Below are 21,483 nucleotides of genomic sequence, written 5' to 3'. Positions count from 1 at the left end.
CTGCCAGTGCTGGAGCCCCACATATTCCATTTGGCTGCCCTGAAGTTCCAAGTCTCAGTGTGCAGGAAGTCACTCTCCTCCCTCCTGTTTCCTGTAAAACAGCCAGAGCAGCAAATGTGACTCTCCCCACCTCACCTTCCTCCCTGCTCTACCACTATCCTGCCCTCTGACTCCCCTTCCCAAATCTTGGCCAGACCAGACCCTTATCCTTGGAAACAAAGATTTCAACTGTGTCTCCATCACTGACACACCTTGAGCATGTTCTGTCTCAGCTGTTTCCATCCCCACTACTAAACCAAGTATTAGTCACTGGCAGAGACCTTTCCCACAACAGAAATCCTATCTCCTCAACAAGCCACGTGGGTCCTGTGGTATTTAGGTGTAAATCTAAACCCCTTAGGCTCTTTGAGCACAAATCATAAACACAATACCAGCATTAACCACATCCATGCAAGCCATGGCTAGTTATGAGCCATTTGCCTCATCTCCAGAGGTGCTCATCCAAACTTTTCTTCCGTGGAATCCTCCAGACCCCAAAGGTTACGATTAAGCTGAGGGCTATAAGAATTCCCCTTTCTTGTCCAACCCTGTGCCATTGCTGTGCCCTCTTTCTTGTGTCTCCTGCCCTGGCAAAGTAGCCTGAGAAAAAGCCCAGTAGGGCGGAAGAGAACCTTGGCTCAAGTCATTCTTTCCCAGGCAAAGAAGAGCAGCCACGGGCGCATTTTTCCAAGCCTACTTCCACAAGCGGATCAGATGCTGCCAGAGACGGAGATGGTAGCAGCTGCTAGGGGCATTTTTGGGGCAGTCACAGTCTCCACAGGAGTCACCCTGGAGCCAGTGCCAGACCTCCTCTGCATCACATAAAGTGAGATACAACAAAGGCGACTATCAGCTCACTCATCTCTGTAAACACACAGCCAGGTGTTCAAGTCTTGACAGGTGCCACATTGGCTAAGAGAGGCTTCAAACAACAGGGTCTATCTAAAAACCCTGGGATCTTTCCTGTTTCAGTCTCCTTGCTTAGAGGATTTGATATTTTAAGACAATTTTCCTCCCGGCTAGCTGAGCTTGCAGCTCTGCCTTAACTCTCCATCAGGATAATGAGACATTTGGTTCGACCTCACCACTTCTGGCTGAGGTTGTACCTTGCTCCAACATTGGGAACTATTTTAAGAGGTGGAGAGAAGGGTGTTTAGGAAAGGAAAGCATTACTCATGATTGACAAGTAAGCAGTCCTGTCTTCAGAAGCCAAGGGGGAAGATATGAGCCTGAGGTTTAGGACAGGAAAATAATGAGACGAAACACTTCTCTGCCTTTTCATTATACATCCTGCTTTCTTAAAGATGTGGTTTTTTTTTTCTCTGAGGGAATCTGAATATGAAACTCTGAGATGTTCTGCTTATGTCCTCCTTACCTCAAGGCCTTTATCTGAAATTTTGCAGCATCAAATCTTGGTTTCAAATTCTTGAACTGTCCATAAACAATAGTGAAAAATTTATGGTGGAGAAAGCACAATAGACTTCTCATAGGAATATAAAAGAAAGTATCCTATTACTCCCCCAAAAAATGCTCTGTGGGCACTTCCATATTTTCAGTATAAAATTGGTTATCTCATCTTCTGCACAAACACCGTGTACTTAAAATCAATAGCATTTTTCCATTTTAAAATGTTCAGATTTTGAAGACTGATCTTTCTTCTAAGTGTACATTCTTGTCATTTGCAATGTAAAGGGATGCTGAGGACAATGAAAAACTTGTTTTCTGTTTGCTGGAATGGAGTGAAAGATCCTGTTTCAAGTATGGTTAGTTGCAGCAGCTTTCTCTACCTTTATCCCCTCCACTGCACACCTCATTCCAGCCCCTTGTACATCTCTGACCTCTCCTTCCTTACTCTCTGACCTTGCCCCTGGCAGGGGGGTTGGAACACGATGATCTTTAAGGAACCCAAGCCATTCTAGGATTCTACTGAATGTCCTATTCTTTTGTAGGACAGGCAGGAAATGTCATATCATTGGTATTTGTCTGCTTTGAAGAAGATCTACTCCTTGACAGATCATGTGGATTTTTCCATTAAGAAAGGAACAGATTTACTCACTCATTTAAAAAAGCACTTTCACCCATGGTTGCTACCTACAGCTTCTTCAAGGCAGGTACTTAAATACTAAAAAGTTTGAGGTCCTAAAATTTTCTAACAAGCTGAAAGCACTTCTGCAGGTCTTGTACTCAGATCAGTATCTCCCCCTCTCTCTTCCCTTTCCTTATTGTTAGATGCTTGGTTTCTCAGCAGTGCTATACATGGTGAATTGATGAACTGTATCTTGAAAATTTCCAACTTTTCTGTAATATACATCTTCTCCAGAGAACTGGCAAGCCTAGAAAGTTCAGCTGCAAATACGCCAGCCTGAAGCAAGGAAGCGCAGATTGAAGGCGGTGACTCACTAGCTCGCGATGGTATGGCTTTGTGCACTCAGCTCTTTCCCACATTAAACACTTCTGGGAGAAAAAGTTGTGGGGCTGGAGGCTATTTCAGGGTTTTTGCTTATGTGTAGACTTCTGCTCCATATTAGCTTCTGGTTTTGTACAAAATGAAGTAAACCTTTTTCACAAAAAACCCCTTATTTAATGAACTTCTTAGTCTATCATCCCTTTTCTCTTGGAATTTGCCAATATAGGCACAGATACCCTCACCAACTCCACGAGGAAGCGTGATCTGACTAATGTGCACATTCATTTAAGCCTGGAGAAACTGGACGAGGTGCAAGTGACCACCCTTAACACTGAAAACTTATCTGGTTTCTGATCCATAGTGAGAGAGAGCACTGGCAAATTTCAAATCTTTCCACAGAGAATGGGCAACAGATAGTGCAGCTACCTCAGCAACTGGAGCAAATGAAAAATAAAGCAGTTTCACTCGCAGCAAAAGTCGAGCAATTAAGAATTTGCATCCTGTAGTTGGAGAGGGGTGAATGAATGTTTTTGTCTGAGAATAAATAATAGCAGCAATGGTCTGTGACTGACACTGGAATACAGTAATTACCATGCTGGATGATAGTGGTACCTCACCTTTAATCAAAAGCAGGCAGAACGCTGAACTGGCCACCCTGGGCTGGGAAAGGACAAGGTAGAGAAGGGCATTTTCTACATTTGGTACTAGAAGCTGAACTGTGTGATTTTCAAGCCCTAACACATCGTTGTAAAACTAAACCCTACTGTGAAGTGTGGGGACTTTTAATGGATACAGTTTAGTGCACGATTCGGCAAAAGACTTCAGAGAGCTTGCCCCTGAAAATGTTGTAGAAAAATCTAGACATCTTTACCTTAATCTGTGGTCTCTCTATTAGATAATTTTTTTTTTTTTTAACCTCCAATGTAAAGGAAAGCTGGTCATTTCTCCCTCCACTGTCTTTTAAAGAGAAATGTAATTACTTTTGTGCGACTTTCAGGTACAAAGCCAAAATAAAGAGTGCACAGCATTTTCAAAATTCTTTTATTTCAATGGCATTAATAATTGATTTTTTTTCATAAAAGAATTCCTACTTTTTCCTCATTTATTTACAAACCTCTCTACAATGCTCTCAAACACATCAACAAAAACACTCTACGGGCAGAAAGTTAGAAGTGATTTATTACTACATATTAAAATGATGTACTTGAGATGTTCACTCAGCCAGGCTGCCAGTGAATTTTCCTAAACTGACCCAGCTTTTGGATATGGCTTAAAGTTTGGAGTGCTGAAACAAAATGTAATTCAGCAGAATGGAGATCAATTCTTTGCACATCACCATTAAACACATCTGTTTCAAAAAGTACCTCCGACAGCAGCATCCTTTGGAGTTGTATTCATCAGGGCCTCACAAACACCAGCCAGTTTTGAAAATATTGAGTAAAAGCTGAGATTCTTAAATTGATTTTAATTGACAGTAGCAGTGAAGGATAATATAAACATTTATGTTAGGCCTACAGGCCTTCTCTGGAAGAAAAACATAATCAGTAGCTTTAGTGGCCCCCTGCTGTATCCATCACCATTTTTGTGTTCCACAACTAGAACTCTTCCCCAAAAGCTCTTCCAGCAGCAGCACCTGCATCAGGAAGAAAGGAGTTAAATAGTCTCAACATGTCTCTGTAAGCCAGTGTGGTGTCCAGAACCCCAAAGTCTGAGAGTAAAGATGAACCAACACCAAAGCTGTCTGTGTCCCAAAGGGTTGCCAAGCCACTGATAAAGCTTATGGCAAGATTCCCTTTTGTTTCCCAAGAACTTTGTCTCTTTTAAATCTTGCATCACCAATAGCTATACTTTAAAAGAGAGTGACTGTTTCAGGAAAGTTTGAGCCATGCGATAACTTTGCTAAAAGAACATTACATAGGACTGAAGGGCTGCCTGCTCTAGAGACAAGACCTTTTGGTTTGTAAGACATTTGTCTGTGAAAGAGACAGCACAATCTGCTATACCAGTCCAGAAACAGCATACACATTCTTTTAATCCTATACTTGGTCCTCTGTCTGTTAATCCCTGTTTTTCCTCACTAGAAGTGCTCTGATTGAGTGATTAAATGACAAGAAAATGAATCCATTTTATCAACACAGCTTTCACAGAGAGATAGTGGTGTACATCATAAACTTAGATGACCAAGAACCAGCAGGTTACATCAACAAGTCTATTAATACAGCTAAAAATGTTACTTGCCTTTAATTCTGAGAAGACTGAGGCATTTCATTATTTCCTTAAGCCACAGATTGTTCTTCAAATGACTTTGAAAATGATATTTTAATCCCCAAAATGAGAGTCCAATATTTGTCATGGGGGAGACAGACAGAGATGTGGAATTGTGGTTATAACTTCGTTGGCAGAGAAGGAGGTAGTTTTACTGCATATTTCTTTATTAATTAAAATAAACATACTTTCCCCTTGAAAGTGAAATTCAGGCTTCATTTTCAGTCTTAATCCAGAAATCATCCTTTTCAGTTTCCCGATACGTCAAGGTTTGACAGACAAGTCCCAAAAATTGTGCCAAAACTGTTGTTTCCATAACAAGTCAAGATAATTCAATTCACTCTGGCTCAGCTTTACCACTTGTTGGAACTCGAGTCACTTTTGACCTTGTGCAAGGCCTGAAGAATGTAGAATCGTTTTATAAAGTAGACAAAGGGGCATTTTCATTAAATTCCTCTACTTATGTGAGTCACTGAGGAATGATCCATACAGAAGAGTGTAAAGCAACCCTGACTACTTGGCCTTCCTTATCGTGTCTTACCTCCTCAGACTTCAACCTTTCAAAGAATGCTAGGGCCAGAGCAAAGTGTCCTTCCAAGTAGTTCACAGCCCTAGATGGGAACTTACGGGTTCTTTATGATACAACATTCATTTCCATGAGAAAAACTTCTCTTCAGTCATGGTTAATCAATGCCTGGGAGCCTAAATGGTTATAAATATTGTATCCATTTCTTTGATTTATGTTTCATAATTGATTCATCCCGAAGCAAAAGAGAGGGGAACACACTCTGACATAATTTTGTTGTAATTCCACTTAAGTTATGTAATTCCTTAACCTTATTAGCCAAGCTGGTACAAGTTTGACATTAAGCAGTGGAAATGCTCACAGATGGTGAGGGCTTGCTCAGCCATTGCTACTTCCACGCTTGTGTGGTGTATGTGAGGATACAGTGACAGTATTCATTTTGCAGTTTAATACAAACAACAAAAATTTGTTGAGGAGAAAGAAACAATCCCACAAGTATAATCTGGCCCTTTTTTTTTTTTTTGGGTGGGGGAGAGCTGAAGTGATTTGTCTTTCCAACTTCACGCTCCCTTGTGCTTTATGAGCCAACTAACTTTATGTAGTCCTCGTGGCAGAAATGGGTCTTTAGGAACAATAAAGAAATCAGACTTTCATCCTGTTCAACAACCAACAATTTTCCCTTGCCATATGATGAGGACAGATGTGGGAGGCAGACGAACTTCCTGGAGCAGCAGAGGTAGGCACAAAGCATCCACAGTCTAATCAAGACAGGCCAGGCAATCTCATCTTTGTGCTTCTCCTGCCCAGCCCTGCCTTAAATCCTCATCTGCAATTAGTGATGACATGTTTCTAATCCTCTTCATACGTGCCATCAGAGGATTGTAACTTCATATGGGAAATGTCAGGGGAAGGAAAATACGGAAGAATCCTTCCTTCTTACAAAAGCATTCAGTACCAAAGGAGGAGGAACTAAAAATAAAAAACAGACAGACAGCAAGGAAAGTTTGTTTAGAACTAAATAACTCCAGAAAAACAACTGGGCTTTTGCCCAGCTTATTGGTGTTCCTTTGTGGGATCGAGATCTTGTTTGAGGGTGCAGTTTATGCCTGCAAAATTTCATACTGCAGTAGTTGCACTTGTGAGTAGGTATTATTCTCTTTAGGTAATAAAAGCAATGATGATAACAATCAGATTTGTTTCTGGAACAGTAGCTTAAAAACTGTCAGCAAGAATTACTCACAAAACCAACCATCCTATGTATTTAACTCTTCATTTTGCTGCCACTTTCTAGATTGTGAAGGTTTCTTTGAATTTCATGGCCATGAACACTGGAAAGGGAGAATTTATTTATACACAGATGATGTCATTTTGCTTCACCCTCAGCAATATTTATCGTGCTCAGATAAATGCTGTTATTAATATTGTTATTATTATCATCATTACCATCATTCCTATACAGAGGAAATACATTTTGAACACATTTCTCTTTTTTTCACTTGTGTCAGAGAGTTTTTGACATTTGAGCATCAGCTCTTTCTTCTTATTTCATGCATTTGCCCTCTGGACATTGTCAACCCCTGCAGCCCAAATAATGAATTCCTCTTTATTGCACTGTCAGTGTGCTGTCATTATTGCAGACTCCTTCTCCTCTGGAAGGCTGTTTTGTAAGTTATTTCTGAAAAGATATACCACATATGTGTTTGGGATTTATAGGACTGTACTGATCCATCATTTTCTGGAACATCCAATGCAGCCACTATAAATTTAAAGAAAAAGAGAATTCTCATCCAGCTATGGATGTCAAGCCATTCTAGGGAGTATTTTCTCCTTCTAACTCCTTGCTATTTTTGTGCAGGAAACACAAACTCAGCTCTCAGAGAGATTTCTGTTTGCCTTTACAGTAAGATTGTAATTTTCTTTATGCCACCTTCACTTCCTGCTGCCTTTTGAGAAGACAAAAATCTGTGTGTGATCTTGAACTTAGGTCTTCTGCATGATAGGAAATGATGCTGCCAGCTGAGCTTTTAAAACAGCTGCTAGATTTATGGAAAGCTGTTTTTCTTCCATAATTACCCTAGAAAAAGGTGCAATTTTAAAAAGTCTTATTTAACATCCTCCACACAGTAAGAAAGTCACCCTTATTTTTCTCATGGAATTATTGCAGATGCTATTTTTGACCACAAAAAAATCTTTCCTTCCAGACATTTCACAGGAGTTTTCCTATTGTGTTTCACAAGACCAAAGCCCTCATAATATCAATGTTTTTGCTAAGAAAGGAGGGCTGGAATTGATAGTTCTGGGTTTTGGTTACTGGCAGACTTCAACTTACATAATAAATATTCAGGCTTGAAGGAGGACCTGAGGCTTGAGAAGCAATGGAAACAATAAATGTGTTTTAGACATGGAAGTAGGTCCAGAATTACTTCTGCTGGACTACCTTCCTAGAGGAAGTTGCTGCCACACAGAAACTGACACTTCCGGGATTTTGAGCAGATGTGAAATGATTTTATACTGGGTAAAAAGAAGCTTGGGTTTCGTTCAGAAATATTAAGTCATCATATGTACAAAACAACTGCAAATCTTTTAAAAGTTCGGCTTCTGTTTATTAAACAAAACAGAGAGTTCATAGGACTTGGGGTAATTCTCCATTGTTTTTGCTTATGTGGGGATGTTCTACCATAACAAAAATTACTCTAATTGTAAATTGCTTGTCAATAGTTCCAGAAATCCTTATTTCTGCAGTTTTGTAATGTCTTCTTCTCTGTCCTCAACTTACAGGAATCACTACTTTAAACCCAGCCTCACTTCACTCATTGAATATTACCTGGTTTTTTTCAGATGATCTTAGAAACTTAAAAGAAAGCATAATTCCATATGAACATTGCTTGCCAGCTATGTAAGATTCATCTTGGAGATGTCTGTTCAGTTCCTGTGCTGATCCCCTAGGTCTGGGGTACTTACATTTTAATTGAACTGAAAATGATGCAGTAATGGTAATGAGATTATAATGATAATGATAAATGAAGAGGTAAAACAGCTCCATCCATACAGCTGCATCATCAACAAGGACTCTCACATCCTTCCCATCCAGAGAAGGTCTTCACAAGAGCTTGTAGGCAGCTTGCCAATCTCCCTGCACAAGAGTGGCTGGCAGCACTCCAAACAAGATAACAGGGAGCAAATAGTGATCTAAGCACCCAGGGGGCCTCCTGATCCCCTTCAGAGATCATTCTCCCCATTCAGACAGGAATGAAGTCATTGGATGGCAGTGCCAACAATGAAATTCTTGACTGTGTAAGCACATGCATGTCAGAAATATTTCTTTTTGCATTAGAGGACCAGTAGAGAAATAGAGAATGCAACTGGAGATGGCCTGAATGCAAAGAGATATGTTCTTGTAAAACACATTTGAGATGAAAATGAGAATGTAAAGATGCAGAAGCTGAAAGAGAAGAGAAAGGGAAAAGGATAGACTTCAGGGGTAAGGCATGTACAAAAAAGACCTTATGTTCGTGAAGAAACAGAGACTTCTTATTTGTTTAGAAAAGCAAAAAAAAATCTCTGAGGTGTTTAGGTGCTGCCTAGAAGTTCTGACACTAAAAATTTCTTACCTGGGAATGAAGGTGCAAGATCTCAAACAAAAGCCAACTTCCTCTCCATCCACCCCTTCAGATGGAAATCCTTCTGAGAATTTAAAGATCACCCTAAAATCATACCAGCTCTTGTGCACTCCTGCAGGCTCATTCAGAACACAGTCTTGATACATCTGAAGGAGTGTGTTGATAGAAAAGGATGGAGTCAATGGTTACACCAACAACTTCCAAACAAAACGAGACAAAAGGGTCACTCTGCCTCTGCCTTGATCAGTAACTGATGGTCCTCTGATGGATGCTTAACGAGATACAGCAAAGTAGATCATTATGTCCTGTGTGCTGCATATTCCCACAGTAGGTCATGCTGGCCCCTCTGCCTTCTGTCCTTTTTGGCCTTGGCTAGAGAGAGAGAAATCTGAATTACAAAGGAGAGCAGGGAAAAACAGAGCACAGGCACTCATTTTACTTTTTAAACTCTATTATTACTGCCAATAAGTTACATTTTGAAGGTTAATGTTCTGTACTAAGCAGGAGACTTAATTTTTGAAAAATGTCTTGCGTCTACCAGTGGCATGGGTACAAAAGTATAAAAGCTTCTACTTTTCCAAGTTTTTGCAACACATGCAGCACTGACGTTGTAGCTCATGATTTCGCTGGGTGCTCTCACCCTTCCTTTAGCACTAATGAAACCAGAACTTCCCAAAGTTGCACTGACAACCTCAAGAAGCCACATCAGCTAGTATCTTAGCCTAGGCCACAGAATCATAGGATCAGTAAGGCTGGAAAAGAACTCCAAGATCATCAAATCCAACCCTTAACCAAGCACCGCCTTTTCAACTAAACCACAGCACTAAGTGCCACATCCAGTCATTTCTTGAATACCTCCAGGGATGCTGGCCATAATGCCAACAAACAGGTCTGTAACCACCCTCAAAACCTGTCCCAGAACACTCTGAGCTGTAAGAACTCGTATGATACCAAGTAACAGCCAAATGTTAGCAGAATTATATTCTGGATAAATTACCATGTTATTTGATAGTGTGTGAAAAATTATGAGGTTTTATCCCTTTTTTTTCCCAGGAAATCAATGATAGTTCCTTATTTCTTTTGTCACCTTTTCTTCTTTTTATTCATTTTTCTCACTGACTGCTGTTCTCCTTTGAAACAAGAACTGCTTTTGTTATCTGATTTTCTACATTTTAAGCACATTAGCTATTTAAAGATTTTATATTTAAAATTAAATCAGCCTACTCTTGGTAGAATGATATATTTCTGCACTTCACAGTGCAGACTTTTCACAGTGCATATTCTTTTGCATTAGGTTTCCTCTTTAGGCAGTCACTTGCTGTGAGACACTGGTAACTGCAAAAAAACAGATATTAAAGTTGGGAGAATGCAAGAAACAATGCCTTGCAGTTCAAACATCACATACTCTGGCATGTTTATCTCTTTAGCTTAATAACAGCAGGTTAATGCTGCAAAATGCCAAGGGCTCAGGGCTCCTGCTGCAGTCGGTGGGAATTGACAATTAGCACCTGACAGAAGCACTCGGGTGCTAAAAGCCTGAGACACAATAAAACTGCTGGTTTGGCTAAACAGCACAGGCTTCCTTCCCCCTTTCCTTTAACTGGTCATTTATCTTCTGGAAAGTACAAGTCAGGCCTTTCGATTTCTTGAGCTCCTCAAGTGGAGTCGATTTCTGGAGTGTCCAATCCTGCAAGGCCCTTGCTGGTCATTAGTTCCTTATAAAGTATTTCTGTCATCACCAGCTATGCTCTTCTGTGAATTCTGAGCAGGGCGAGTTCCTGGCATTGGACTCCAAGCTTTTAAACAATCATTCCCAGTTACTTGAAGAGATCCTGAAAATTAGAGTTTAGGCCTTTCTGAAAAATCTCTTCCTTCCTCTGAAGTGGACATCATTCACTGTCACTTACAGAGCCTATATTCTGGTTTTTTTGCTTTCTTGCAGGTTTTTGGCGATATCCAGCGTTGCTAAGGCTGATTTAATTCCTATTACCAGTCCTATTCCCAGAGGCAGCTTTTCCAAGGTGATTCCTGACGCAGGAGATGGTGAGTTGCTTTTTACCCTCACACACACAGAGTTTATACATGTGTTTGTGATGTACCTGCTTTAGAGATCAGATTCATTTGGTTGAATCTTCCATAGGGACTCTGCAGAGCAGGTTGGATACAGAGTTTTGCTGACCTCTGCCTGACTGACCTTTCCTTAAAGCAGTACAAGAGGAGAGAAAAGTCTGCACTGCAAAAAGCCTCAAGTGGGAGCAGGGAAACACAGCCAAGTGAGGGTTGACCTGTGGGGTTATTGAAGGCTTAATGGGGCAATCTTTCCACTCAGTGCAGTGGAAAGCTGCAGACCAGCCAGGAAAAGATGTCAAAGAGGACAAACAGTTGAGAAAAGGAGAGCAGTGGCTGACAGGAGGATGACTGAACAAATGAAGAATGTCCAGCCCAGTCTGAGAAATTCAGCCACTGCAGAAGCAGCTTAGTCTGCAGTCCTAGATCTGAGCGACCTTCTTCACAGCCCTGGACATTTAAACACTCAACACCTACTTTAACTGAGGGGAAAAAAACAATGGTGCCAATATAACGCTTCATTGCACAGATATATTTTAAGACTTAACCTTTGCAAGACATTTTGAAGATGAAAAGCCCAGCAGCACGAAGATATTTTGTGAGAAGACTTTTCTCAATTTTTTCATTAGCCACTATATGATTGATTTCATTTCTGGTTTTGCCTTGTGCAGTTTTACCAAATGATTTTTTTTCCATGGCCTAATTGTAGATTTTTATAACAAAGATGAAATCCCAAAATCCTTGTTTCATTGACAACAATTGAGAAAGGACAATCTGTTTGAATACAAAAATGTTTAAAAGCAGAAGAGTAAAACTTCCTGCAACAGTATCAGGAGAAAAAAATGTCATTTAACACTGAGACATGAACGATAAAGTAAAAAGAAACAAACTAAATCTTCAGGAGTCATTTAATTGCCTGAGCAAATGAACCTGAAATATGACTGCTCATAAGTGAACCTGAAAATTCCACATGTTGAGACAGAGTAGAGTCATGTGCCACCATTTGACAATCAGAGACTTCCTAAGGTACTCAATCACATTGCTTTTTTTTTTTTTTTTCTTTTTTTGGCTAGAGGAAGAAAAAGGCCCTTAAGGCAGATGTTTTCCCATGTTCAGCTCTCCTTACCCACATCTATATCTACACAAGTTCTGACCCTTACCATCTCAGGATTGTGTCCAAACTCTGAAAGATACAGCAAATTGCACTTTAAAAGTCTTGCAGTGAGAGATAAAGACAAGGTTGCTGCATTTGTAATAATAGAACAACTGAAAAATGTCACTGGGCAGCTGTAAAATGGACTAAAGTCACCCAGTTGGTTCACCGTACTGTTAATGAAACATACAGATTTTAGTGAAAAATAGGTCAGAACAGGGGCCAGTTTCAGCCCTTACAAGCCTTTGCTGCTGCCATGAAGAATATATACAGAAAGAAAAGTCCCAGACTTTTATTATTTTACACTTCTAATTTGGCTTTTACCTTGGCCAGGAATTCCTCCAACTGTCATCTGTACACTTAATAGAGAAAAGGAAGACTTTTATACTGTATCTGGAAAGTTCAGAAGATTCAGGTGTGGGGAATGCTTGGTTTGAAAGCTTCTTTTTCCTTTATTCTTGTCATTTTTAAAACCTATTTTCTGTCTTCTAGTTACTGTGTTTTATGCAATAAGAGAGAAATTTTGCCTGTTCCTTAATTCTACTATAATACCTGTGGTGACATTAGAGAAAGAAATTACCTGGTAGGATAAAATGAAACCAAAGTATAAACAGGGCTTCTGTTTCTGATGGAAATGGTTTTCCTGGCTGCATGCTGCTTTCCAAAAGACAATGACAGGCTGGCAGCTTGAAGAAAACAGGTCTTGACAGCACATGTTAGTGAGCCAAACATTTTCTAACACCTTGTGCCACACAAAACACTTTCATACCATCTGTGCTCCAGCAGCAAAGGGCTGTTCTGTCCCAGGCAGAACCTCTTGTCTTTACAGAGTCACGGGAAGCAGAGAGCAGGTTTATAGCACCTGTCTGAGGCTGGATGTGTGCAGGGTTTCAGCTCCTCCTGTAAACCCTCTGTGTGTTCCTGGCTGCCCACAGCCTGCCAGGAGCAGCACAGCTCAGCAGACAGGCAGAGAGGAGTCAGATTTTTTCTTGTTTAACGTTGCCTTGGCTGGCTGAAGATAAGAAATAAAGATGGGAGGGAGAGGAAGAGGGAATGCAATTTAAAGGCAAGCACGTGCTTCATTAGCACTCACTATGCAATTTCCTTGTACTCTGGGGAAGGTAAAAATATTTTTCAGCACCTTTTCGAGTATTTCTTCTAAAAAAAGGGCTTTATAAGGACAACGCATTTCTAAGATAAATATAAGCAGCACAAGCTGCAACTTAAATAGATACCAGGAGGGTAATTAGAAAGCATCTCTTGATTACAATAAATTGCTTTCTTTGAGCAGCTTTGGTGTCATTATTAAGTTGTATGTTTCTCAGTATTAGAAGAAGGGAAATCATTAAAACTAACACTTACATAAGTAGCATAGAGGATTATCCCGGATATCACTATCAGGCACAGGTTTTGTGCTAGTAAACTCCCATATGCCTATGGCAATTTAAAAGTAACCGAGTTGCCAAAATTTTATGCGATTTGTCAGAATTTTAAAAAAAAGAGGCAAGATCTCTGGAAAGAGAAAACAGCCCTTTCCATGCAGTAAGTAAGCCCTAAATGCAGTCTCTTCTTTCAGTATTGTCATCTTTGAGGCTCAATATTTTTCTCATTATCAACCCTGTTTCATGGATTTTTTTTCTTACTTTAATGAATTTCTCTTCTCAGGCACATAGCTATTTTCTTGGCTATCTTGATTCATTATGCTGATGGAAGCAGCCTTTTAATTTAAGACATTATTATTAAAAGCAATGCATGAAAGGCTTATCTGAAAGATATATTGGGTTGGCAATAGATGCAAATCAAAATGCAACTGTCTAGGTACTCAATTGTATATTTTAATGGAAGACTTTGAGTAAAGCTCAGGCAGGAAGGAAAAAAGTACTTATCAGCATCTATCATTTAAATTACCAGCATATGGGTAGACTGTTCCTATATTTCATACCCCTCAATAAGGCTGACACTGAAGCTGGGTCAGTGGCCAGCAGTTGGCTTGTGAAGTCTCTGTCCTTGGAATACACAGACAGCAGTTTTCCAGAAGCATGAGATATTCCTGCATTACTTTTCCTCCCATGGATTAAGTACTTGCATCTTCCAACATCTGGTAGGCTACCTCATCTTTTGTAATCCATGTAAACATTTACCATCTACTTGCCTTTGAATGGACTCCATACTTTTTTTCTTTGGTGTCTTGGGAGATACTCTCTGTGGCTCCACAAGAATACACGCAGAGTGATTCCTCCAGTGGGGCACTCATCAGACATTCAGCTGTCCCAACTTTATCTGGGGTTACTTTTAGGTTTCAAATTTGCAGGGCTTTCCTGCTCTGTTCAGTACAACACAAGTGATTGAAGTTTATTGAAGAGGGTAAGAGCATTCTGCAGGCTTGTGCTGTCCAAAAGTTCACATGACACAAGTCCTTCTGTACATGAGCAGATAGGATGCCAGTGACTTCAACCCCTGCAGTGCTCCATGGAACTCAGCCTTAGCTCTTTGGAGCTGCTTTGTTCCTTCCTGCTCAGCCTCCTGGCAGCCACCTTAATCCAGGACCTTTGCAATGCAGCAGAGGTTGCAGGGATCTCTGTAATCCTGGGATCTGGGATCAAGCATCCTGAACAAGTACAAGATCAGAAAACAGGCACACAGACTCTTCTAAAACATGAATGAACACTCTCTAACTTACTCCTTCCTAAAGGGGAATGTAATGCAGATTTTAAGAGCCAGCTTCTAAGCTCGCATATTGCTGTGGATTGTAAGGAAAGCAAATGTGCTCTGAAAGAAACCTCAAGGTCTTGGAGTATTCTGCTTCCCTGTAGAAGCGCTTCCAGCAGGACAGAGAATGAGTTTGTCATCTCACTCTGTAACTGATTCATATCTAATACACAGTTAAATTTCATTTGTTTTAATTGCTGTCCATCTTTTAAATTTATGTCTGTCAGCTGAAAACTGGCTTGATGGTCAAACAAAATGTCACTACATAAATATTAACATTTCCTTATTTGTAGTGGCTCAGCTTTTTCAGTTTCTGGAGTTTGTAGGCAGCAACAATGCTGGTAGTGGTAAGTTTTGCCTCAGCACTGAGCTAGAGTTCATCACAACTTTTGGATCACCTACTTTTATTACTGATCTCTGTACCTGTACTCTTTTAACATATGCACTGACCTAGACTTCTAACAGCAGCTTAACAGGAAGTCATGATGGCAGACAAAAGTTATGACTTAAAATGGAAAGCTGGAAAGAAGATAGGCCCTACTTGCAGAAGGGTTTCATTTTGGCACAGTTCCCATTAACACAGAATAATTGCTTCAGCAGGGCTTTTTTGTTCAAATATTTAGGAATTTGCCTGACACTCACTCAAATCTTAGCAGCCTTAGCTACATTCAGAAGGACTGATAATTTAAAGATTGTTTTACTTTCATACAGTAGAGTTAATTCAAAGAGTTTTATCAAAATTCTCACCTGCTAAATTTGACTTTGAGGTTATTTTAATTATACTGGAACCTTCTAACTTGTTAAAAAAGTCACTGAGATGCCAAACTTCAATCAGAAACTCAAGACAATTGGTACAAACACTGAGGCAGAAGAAGAGGACCTATTAGAAGACAGTACTTAATGAGATTTTTCACAAGACATCTGAAAAACTGACCTTTGTCAAGTGCTTCTTTTATCATGCATTGCCAGAAATATGTTACTTCTTTAGGTTATGTATCTGCAGTAGAGTCTATCAGCTAAAATCATGCAAGTTGTAATTCTGCTGAAGCCAGTGGACTCTGGGGAGGACAATTTTAGCTACTAATGAATAGGGTCATTTACAGTTAAGATAAGGGAAAGCAAGTTACTGCTACTTCAGTAAAATGCATACACTTATAATAATAGGGGGAAGAAATATCCAGACTTTGAAAATGTGTTTTTAAAAATGATGATAACTGCAATATGTTTGATAAGTTTGTGTCCTGTTTTGAACACAGTGTTGTCATCACCTAAACATGTTTAGTTGAATTAAACCAAGCTCAGTTATTGCAGATAGGGTGGGTCCAGCAAAGCTTGGGTCACTTTCAAAAGGGTCAGCAGACGAATGCTCAAATTTGGGATTTTAGTCAGGACCTAAGATGCAGTACTGAAAGTTTTTTTCTCTTGCACTTTCAGTGAAGAGATACCTTTTTCCCTTTCAAAAATGTGGGGTTCTCAGGACACTAAACACCAGGACTATGCTGTAGTAGGATCAATTAAAATCTATTCCTGCTGACTATGACAACACCACTTTTCCCACCAGAAAACTGCCAAGTATCCCTTATTCTCAGTCAAAGCTTAAACACTTAGTACCTGCAAATAAAGGTTAGAATTCGACTGACCAAATATAGACATCATGAACCAATCACTCCAACTTTCTTTTTGCAGTAATAGAGGGAAGCAGACACTCCTAGTATCTGGTGTAAATAGGTCAGCACAATCTCACCACAGTATTTGCTTCACTCCTTTCCCACAAAGGGTGCCTAAATTGCCAAAGAGTACCTGTCTAGAACAGATTGCTTTTAGCTTAGGCAGACACATAAAAGGAGGTGAGAGGAATTCTACTAAAAGAAGCTGGAAAACTTAGAAAATGACAGTTTTGTTTCCCTTTATATAAACAGGTGCGTGAAACTTTCTCACTTAGTAGGAGTTGGTGACTTCAGGAAGAGGAGTTTAACAGAAACACAGGAAAGAAAAAGCAGGAGAAAAAAAGCTTTAATTCACAGGGTAGATTAGCATAAACAAATACCTTTTGCAATATCCCCAGTGCAGGGGAACAGGCAGCATGGTCTGTTCAAGAAACACTGGCAAATCTTTAGTGAGCAGCAAATTCCATGGGTTCCTCTGTGTGACAGCTGTTGTGTGCTTTCAGAGTCCTTGCTGCAGAGTTTTTGACAAGGTCTGTGCTGTTGTGAGCCTTTTCTTCCATGACAGCTAAGGGCTATAATCCATAAAAATCAAAGCTTGCATGTAAACGTTGTCCTGAAAGAGTGTGTTGGGTTTTATCTGAGCCTGCTGTTAGAAACTTTTCCCCTCGGGTCTTTCAGGTCCTTGGAAAGAAAGATCGATATTTCTGTAGAGAAAAATACAAGGCAGCCAATTGAAAATATTACTTATTCTAAATACAGGATTTCTTGATGTGCCTCTGACCCAGAGCAGCTTCCAAAGATTAATCTGCTAACAAAAAAGTGTTTCAAAAAGCAGGATCCTTTAGAATCAGCTGCTAACATGCTGGAGATGATGGAGCACCTAAGAGACTGATGATAGCCTGGAAATGGAATAGAAATACAATGCATTGTGTTTTTCCTATGAGGAGATAAAATTTAGCACTGGAATTCTTTTCAGAATTCATTTCTCAAAAATCTATGAAGTCTGTACTATGCCTGTACATGTTGTGAGATTTTATTTTTCTGTTACTCAGATTTAATTGTGCTTCCACAGAGATGTCAAGGCCTTGTGTCTCACCAGCAAGGTCATCCTATGTCAGATGTCAAGGTCATAAATGACAGCTAGAATTTCTCAGCCAAAAAAGATATTCACAGACATTTTACATTGGCAAGAACAACACAACTTTTCTCTGTCTGCCTCTGACAAACACGGCTTCTGGAAAATATTCTAACGTATATTTCCTGGAAATGTTTCTTTTTTCTTTTCCTATGCTGACAAGAAAATAACCCAAGGCAGGCAGCAATTTCAACCAGCTGGTTAACGTTAGCTTAGAAAGTAGAGAACAGTAGAGAAATGGGGCTTTGGAATGGAATTTTTGAGACAATGATCATCAGATCTTTACCTATCCCTGCACCAAGCTGGAAATTTAGATTTAAATCTGTACTCCTTCAAGAAACTGGTATTTACTTGGCCAGGTAAACAAAGGTTCAGTTCTCTGAGGTCTGTTATGAAAATAGTATTTCCTTTACTTTGGAACAGGATTTGGATTTAAATTATAAATATGTGTACTGCTAAGCTGGACAAACGCACACATCATGCCTCCAGCTGTATCTGAAAGAGTAGATAGGATAGCAAAAAAAAAAAATCAGAAGATTGCCTGCTTAAATATGATTAATGTTAAGGCAAATTGCATCAGTAAGCAGTTTACATTTGGTTACTGCAGCTTAAAAAAAGGCAACCCTAAAACACAAAAATGCTGCGTTTGACCAGGAGGAGACATTAAACCTGTATTTGAACTTCATGTCTTCAGGTATCTTGCTCATGGCCTCCATGAAATGCTTTCTAAAGTTTAGTAATTAGCAGGCTTCTCACTGATTCATTATGTAAAATAAGAAAGCAGCTGAGAAACCTGCTGTGGATTCAGGCTGGTATTTAAAATTATAGAAATGGACAATTTGGCAACAAGACTGATTGCCAGATGCTGAGCTGCTGCTCAGAGAGATGGATTTTGAACTGACCCATAAGAAGAAAGGGCAAAAATTGACAGTTTTTGCTGCTCTTGCTCGCCAGCAAAAAAATATTGCTGGGTTTGGTCTTTTTTCTCTCCTATCTCTTTCTCATTGCTTTAAGACACACAAATATAAGCCCCAACCTTCAACACTTGCAATTTATGTTTCAAAAAGATAAAACAGTTCCATGACTTGGAAGTCACAGACAAATGTCATAAGTAGGCTCAGATTAGCTTAATTAATTGATGCACTGAGTAAGCTGTGAATGTATCTGAGGTACAAAAATGTGAATATGAAGGTCTGTATGGAATTACCCTGGAGTGTTTATTTGCTCTTGTGTTACTGCAGTAGTGCCTCAAAACCCAGGCTCTCACACTGAACAAAAATACAATAATAAGTGGTCCATTTGCTAGAGAGCTTTCAGTATGAATAGGCAAAGTGAAGGCTTGGGGAAAAGTGGTTTTGAAAAGACTTGTCTTTCTTAACCAGATAAATTGTAACAATTTAACTAAAGACCTTCAGAAGCTGAAGTTATGCTAGGCGATTGAAGCCCATATAGGTAGGGATTTAATAGTTTATATCTGCTGCCCATCAAATACACCTTCAGTTTTGAACTTGCAGCCCGAAGAATGTTTCCACAGGCAGCTGTTTTATTTTATACCTCACACATGTATGTTCCCATACCCAGCTGTCCTCAGGTATTGACTCAAAGCAGCTTAAACTTTGTTTTGGGCTCACAACCCTTCAGAAACAACACGCCTGTGGAAAACTTCACTGTGGTCTAAAAAGCAGGCGGGCCAGCAGAGCCCTCTCTGAGACTGCATGCTGCGGTTCCAGCTTTTAATAACTTTTCCATCAAGCATGGCAGCTCTGTGTTTTTACCAGCTTCTGTCCTTATTGGAAAGCAGAGAGGAAAACAAACAAAAAACAAACTAAACTTTGCATAGGTTTGAAAGAACCTTGTGCTCTCCACATTTTTTTGTTGTGTTTTGGTTTTTTTTTCAAGCTCTGAAAGAAGAGAGCAAGTGAGAGTTTGGGGGTTTGGTGCCTTGCTGCTGCTGCCACTTCTGGGTAGTTGGGCTATGCTTGCAAACACAGAAGGTGCAGCACAGCAGAAGCACAGAGGATACTCGTGCCTGTTTCAAACAAATCAGCCTCCTAATCTAAAGAATGTTGAAGGAACATTTCTTGGTCTCTTGGATGCTCCAGTGGTAGAAAGAGATAGCGGCAAAATTTAACAGGTTATCCTACAGAAAGAAAAATCGTAATTTTGTGGAAAATGGGGAGCATCCACATTCCTGAGCTTATCTGAGGATCCAGCTAGGAAAAAATAAGGCATGTAGAGGAAAACCTAAGGAAGTAAAACTAACTAGAGGCCTTTGGTACTTTGAAGCACTGGACTAACTTGCCAGCTCTTGTATCTCCCTCCATTCCCTCATGACCCTGACACACAGAATGACTTGGGTTTAGGAACAGCTTTTATAGCCCAGTGTGCTCCAAGCTCTGGCACAGCAGAGCCCTCACTTACTCTCATCTGAAGAAAGGCAGAGCTCACAGCAGCAGCCAGGGAAATAAGTAATTGTGCTGATGGAGGGACTGACTGAGCCCTCTGGCTCATCAGGGCCCAGAACTCATCACTAAAGGGGAAGCTGCTTCTTTGCCATAGTAAACTTTTCAGCCTGGTTCTCCAGGGCTAGAGGAATCCTTTCAGTCAATCAACAACCTGGCAAAAGCTTTCCAGCTTGCATGCAAGGATCCCACGGCACTAAACAGAACGTTGTCCCCCCTAAGTTCTTTGTAATTCACTGCTATCAACCAGTAAGATCTTCCATGTCACTACACAGATATTTTTCACTAAGATTAAAAAAAAAAAAATTCGTTTGTGACACCTTCTAAATACAGCCACACTGGAATGGTCCTGCTCAAAACAGCTTAGGAGTTCCTGGGATGGAGGTTACCTGTAGAGTCATCACATTCAAATAACAGTGGTGGATCCTTACCCATTAATTTGTTGTGATGTGTTTCCAATCTATTTCTATTGTTGGCTGTTTCAGCATCCTGTGGTGATCAGTGCTGCATTTTTAATAATTTCATAGCCAAGGTCTCACAAATTCGGTAGTAGGGCATGTGTGTTGTTATTAAAACCATGCTTGCAGGTACCTTTCCTGCTTCCACTGAAATTTCTCTGTAATTTATCTTGCATAGCTAAAAGACAAATTTGCAACTTTGGGTCTCAGAAGCTGAATATGCATTATAGCAAGTTGAAAAAATGCAGGAGAGGCTTTTGCTTGCATACTTCATCTCTCAACAGTTCTAAGTCACCTTCAAATGATTTACCTTCAAATAATCACTTTGCTAGTGGAAATGAAAATTCAGAAATTTTCTCCAAGTCAAGGATTCTCCTCCCCAGTGATGAGCATCTGGGAATAGCCAATATAGTTGCAGCCCTGAAAATTATACATAAAATGCCTATTTAAAATTTTAAACAAGTCTGTCACAACTCTATAAATTTTACTTAAGGTAATTTGAACTTCAAAAACTCTTGCTTGAACTGCCCTCATAAAGGCATTTTAACACTGAAAAAGAATCCCAAAGTATTTGGTTATGCTTTAAAAGTAAGAAAAAAGAGCTTTCTTAGGAAAGCTTTTAGAAATTTTAGGACCAGAACAGAAGACTAGTACTTACATGAATTCATTATCTGCTTCAAAACAATTTATTCAGAAGCAATGGAACAGAAACAAATTAAAATGTCCCTTTAGATTTCACTCAGGAAATATATTCTTTTATAGGTCTTTGACTCCAACCTTCTGACAGCTAAAATTAACTTTGCATTACTGAAACAGATAATGTGCTGTCCTTATTCTATTCAGAGATAATACAGTAAATACTGATTAGGTTTAACACATGGGATTTAGAGCAGAAACATTTCTTAATTTATATTAGTTTGTGTTTGTGAATGATGTCTAGCTGCCCATTAGGTTTCACTATTTCAAAACTTTATT

The 21,483-nt window shown here is 39.7% G+C and overlaps 1 long non-coding RNA gene across 2 annotated transcripts in view; it reads left to right on the top strand.

Annotated features, from left to right (window-relative positions):
• LOC136304930 (uncharacterized) overlaps positions 1-15,948 on the top strand; it is a 53,932-nt gene extending 37,984 nt beyond the window's left edge. The window contains exons 1-3 of one of the 2 annotated variants that reach the window (XR_010724892.1): positions 10,447-10,561; positions 10,800-10,900; positions 10,998-15,948. This is a non-coding gene — a long non-coding RNA (uncharacterized lncRNA). Of the gene's footprint in view, positions 1-10,446; positions 10,562-10,799; positions 10,901-10,997 lie in introns of those variants that run through there. The other variant, XR_010724893.1, reaches the window with a different exon arrangement.
• Positions 15,949-21,483: the final 5,535 nt, after the last annotated feature.

The sequence above is a fragment of the Chamaea fasciata genome, unplaced genomic scaffold, assembly GCF_029207755.1.
Source record: "Chamaea fasciata isolate MVZ Bird 193981 ecotype frontalis unplaced genomic scaffold, bChaFas1.0.hap1 SCAF_2, whole genome shotgun sequence".
NCBI lineage: Eukaryota > Metazoa > Chordata > Aves > Passeriformes > Sylviidae > Chamaea > Chamaea fasciata.
Note: the sequence above shows the minus strand (reverse complement) of the source record. Positions and strands in the feature narration are given on the sequence as shown.